The sequence below is a fragment of the Eptatretus burgeri genome, chromosome 14 (assembly GCF_056783735.1).
Source record: "Eptatretus burgeri isolate ZD-2024b chromosome 14, Ebu_testis_v1, whole genome shotgun sequence".
NCBI classification, from domain to species: Eukaryota; Metazoa; Chordata; class Myxini; order Myxiniformes; family Myxinidae; genus Eptatretus; species Eptatretus burgeri.
In genome coordinates this window covers 61589327-61594375 of record NC_140974.1, presented here as the reverse complement: position 1 = coordinate 61594375, position 5049 = coordinate 61589327, and positions in this window count along the sequence as shown.

Sequence of the window (5049 nt, the reverse complement as noted above, 5' to 3'; positions counted from 1 at the left end):
ATGATTGTTATTACATATTATTATTATCTCCAATTTATTTGTTTTCTTCTGATAATCATGATACAAATATTAATATTGTTTATATTCGGTGACAATGGAAACAGTGTGAGCTCATTTCTATATTGGTTGAGCATGTGTTTTTTTATTATTTTCTGGTCCTGGCTTGCATTTCTGACAGAAGTGGATCCGGCTGAAATTGTCATCAGTCCTGTGAGTCGGGAGCTTTGAACCCCACGTTGGGGGGGATCGAACGGGATGTACTGTGCAGACAACGACGGGTAGGAGCGGGGAGGGGTTCGAGCTGGTGCATACATATTACGCTAAGGGAGGGGGTCAAGACCTCCTCCCAATAAATACATGGCCTTGTGCCGGCTGTCCGACGGTTTCGTCTGCAATTGTAGGTACACAGGCTAAATTCACATTTGTGTCGGGTAGACTATCTTTCCTTGGATAAAAATGACCCTCTTGGTCACTGCACATAAACCGCTGTTTGGAGACCTCAAGAATGGTAAATCCTGATGGTGAAGTCCTCCGGTGTGTAACGATCTTGTTGCCAATATGGGTCTTTGACGTTCACAAGTGGCATTCATTCGCGCGACAATCGTGCGGTATCCCATTCGATTCGGAAATCTCGTCGCGTTCCCCATTATTAACCCCTAGTGCATTGCTCAGGACACGTGAGAGCTGGAATTCCGCACTCGCTGTAACGACGTGACATTTACATCAGTCCGCCAGAAGGGGGGACAGATGATCGAGAAACAGCGGGAGGTTTCACCACGTTCACCGCATCGGCGCCACGGTGTCAGGACATTTTCCCACGACGACGGACCTCGTTTGGGAAGACCTGATCTGGATCTCCGAGTCGATTGAGAATTGGGATCTCGGGTTCGTTCGGCATCCCGAACCCCATCCGGTTTGACAGCAGCGTGGAAAAGGCGCATTTACGGGGATGCGCAATGACTCCGAAGGCGGCATTTAATGCGCTCGCTGGAAACAGACCATTAGCGGCACCAGATTTTTTCCCGCGCCCCGGCAGATGTTCCGTCCGCACAAGCCGCCCGCGGAAAACTCGTTAAAAGCCTCAATTAATCGGGAGGAAATCACGTGCGGGGTGGGGGACGATGGAGGTGGGTGGGGTATGTGGTGGCGCATCGAGTCTCCGCTGGCACCCCCCTGGTGTTTTCATCAAGTGCATATCGCTAACGATACCGAATTCTTCAGCATTTTAAAAAGCCCACCATTATATTGCTTCTCTTTATGAAAACAGTTCTGGGTTCTATGTGGGAGTTGATGCTGCGTTACAATCACCACGGTCTGTTTATGGTCCACGTTAGGCTGTTTCACGTTTCAAATGGAATTAAGAACAGACAGTTAAGTTTGTGGAATTAACTCAAAAACAAGGCCACTAGAAACTCCCAGGAATGAGATATCCCCAGAGTGTTACAATGCATGGACCACCACCCAAAGTGGTGGTGGTATGCAGTAATCACAAGTTGACATTAACTCACACCGGTCCTTGACCGTGTTGTTTCTGCCCTAATGGCTACGGCAGTATGACAACATGGTTAACATGAAACCTGTGGAGTAATACCCCCAACTTAAAGCCCCCCAAAAAACAAGAGGACATTGTAAATGCCATAAATTAGATGTTGTTGCTAATGACTTGCTTATTCATCTTAGGTTCGAGTCCAGGCTTGGGTTAACATTCTATAATGCTGAAAAGATATGCAGGGTATGCAGTGCCTCAAACACCCTTCTTGAGAACAAAAATCAGGATGACTGCTCTAAGTCGTTTTATTAGTGCACATTGTTCCCCCTCTCTGTATTTACAGCTGGGATATGTGCTCAGGTGTGCTGGCAGCCAAGTGCAGTTGTTGATAGCTCTTCTTTATTCGAAAGTATAGGGAACTAGAAAAGCACTCTGACGTCAGGACGTTGACAGATATGCCTCTGCCCACATTATCACATCATTATACATAGTTGGACCAAGTTTTATTTTAATTTTGAACCCAGATTCAAAGCACATTAAATAATTCTGGCTGCCAGACCATACGTCCAATCAGGTTGAAATTTAAAACATATATTTCCCATGACTACGGGATCATAATTGTGAAGTTCCACGTCGATCACTGAAGCTGTTCAAGTGAAATAATTGTTTAAATAATTTTGCTCAATCCAATATGGCTGCCATACCACGTGACCTATCAATTTTTTCATAAACACTCTGGTATCTCCAAGGCTTCGGAAATATCTTTATGACGTTTCCCCTCAATCTGTTCAGCCATTCTGGAGAGGAAGATTTTTGAAGGTTTTATGGTAAATCCAATGTGGCTGCCAAACCATGTGACCTTTGGCATCATAGGTGGAGAACTTTTTGTTCCGCATGAATAGGCGATCATACCTGTAAAGTTTTGCCTCGATCTGTTCAGCCGTTTTGGAGAAGAAGATTTTTGAAGGCTTTTACGTAAAAAAATATCTTCTTCTTCTTTCGGCTGCTCCCATTAGGGGTCGCCACAGCGGATCATCCGTATGATCCGCATAGTGATTTGGCACATGTTTTACACCGGATGCCCTTCCTGACGCAACCCTGGTCGCCTCTTACGACACAGGGATATGGTACACCTATTTTAACCGGGGTATACACCGGTACTCATTTCGCCGACCTCGGAAGGATGACAGGCTGAGTCAACCCCCTGGTGCATTAATTCAATGGCCCAACAGGGCTTGAACTCAGGACCTTTTGGATCCCAAGCCACTGCCCTAACCACTGCGCCAACACACCAGGCTTTATGTAAAAAAAAAAAAATATATATATATATATATATATATATATATATATATATATATATATATATATATATATATATATATATATATATATATATATATATATATATATATATACACAGTATATATACAGTATATATATATACAGTATATATATATATATATATATATATACAGTATATATATATATATATATATATATATATATATATATATATATATATATATATATATATATATATATATATATATATGGCTGCCAAAGCATGTGACCGATGACATCATCAATTTTTTCTCCATATTCAATTTATCCCGAGAGTACCCTCAAAAATTTCATAGTAATCGGATAATGTATTTGACATATGCAATCATGACGTCATAATGAAGCCACCAAAGACGTCATCAAAAAAAATTTCCCATGGGGAGTACTTCACATGTGCCAAGTTTAAATTTTTTCCATGAAGAGGTTTTGGAGATACAGTGGTCCAAAGTTTTTCCTTTTTCCAACATGGCTGCCACACCACGTGACCTTTGACATTATAATTATCATTTAAACATTCTAAATGAGTAGTCGCACCTGTGGTGAAAATTTTGTGTCCATCGGTTAAGCGGTTGCAGAGAAAATTAGCACGGATGAACGGCCGGACAACCCGAAAATATAATGCCTCTGGCGACTTCGCCAGTGAAGGAATAACCAGAGTTGGTGTCAAAGCCACCCAATGCTCGCCTGTTTATACATTTATCGTTTTTAAAAGACGAGTCTAATAATTAATATTTTTTATAAAGCATTGCAGTGAAGTATAATTATAAAGCAATATATGTATTTGTATATTGTAATCAGTAACAAGAGCGCATGTGAGCACAATATATGCCCTAACAAGAAGGTATATTCAGAATTGTGCTACGACATGGAAAACAGCATCCTGGTTGCCATGGCAACCACTTTAGATGACGAATGTATGTCGCTACACACTTTCTCCACAGTCTGTACCTATGTACCAAATATGAAACGTGAAAGTTGAAAACTTTGGGAGTTAGAGTGCGGACAGGAACTGATGGAAAACAGCATCCTGGTTGCCATGGCAACCACTTTAGATGATGAACATATGTCATGACACACCGTCTCCACAGTCTGTACCTATGTACCAAATATGAAACGTGAAAGTTGAAAACTTTGGGAGTTAAAGTGGGGACAGGAACGGACGGAAACAGCATCCTGGTTGCCATGGCAACCACTTTAGATCACGAACGTATGTTGAGACACACCGTCTCCACAGTCTGTACCTATGTACCAAATATGAAACGTGAAAGTTGAAAACTTTGGGAGTTAGAGTGCGGACAGGAACGGATGTAAAACAGCATCCCGGTTGCCATGGCAACCACTTTAGATGATGAAGGTATGCCGTGACACAACGGCTCCACAATCTGTACCTATGTACCAAATATGAAACGTGAAAGTTGAAAACTTTGGGAGTTAGAGTGCGGACAGGAACGGACGGACAGACAGACAGACAGACAGACAGACGGACAGACGACCGGTATCACATAATACGCCCCGATATATGTGTGTGTGTGTGTATATATATATATATATATATATATATATATATATATATATATATATATATATATATATATATATATATATATATATATATATATATATATATATATATATATATATATATATATATATATATATATATATATATATATATATATATATATATATATATATATATATATATATATATATATATATATATATATATATATATATATCGGGCGTATAAAAAAGTGTGGTAGATAAAAACATTAGAAAGGAAACTAGAGGGGGAGCACTCGGGAGAGTGTAAAACCTCCGTCGCCAATCCTGTTAGGTCACTCAAGTGAACGTTATATCTTATTCATTAAATATGATGTCAACAGTGCTGACGGAGTTATAGTTCTTTTCTCCAACATTTTTTTTTTGGGGGGGGGGGTGGAAATCACTTAAAACATGTAGAAATGCAAAAAAAAGAAATCGAAATTTTGTTGAAAAAAAAAGTTGCAAAATTTTTTTTTTCTCTAACAATTTTTTTTGGGGGGGGGTTGGAAATCACTTAAAACATGTAGAAATGCAAAAAAAAAAAAAATTCTGTAACAATTTTTTTTTTGGGGGGGGGGACCAAGTCCAAAATCTAATGGCATGATCCTTGGACCATACCTAACCGCCCCACCAAGTTTCGTCGAAATCCGTCGAGGAGTTTTTCCGTAATACAA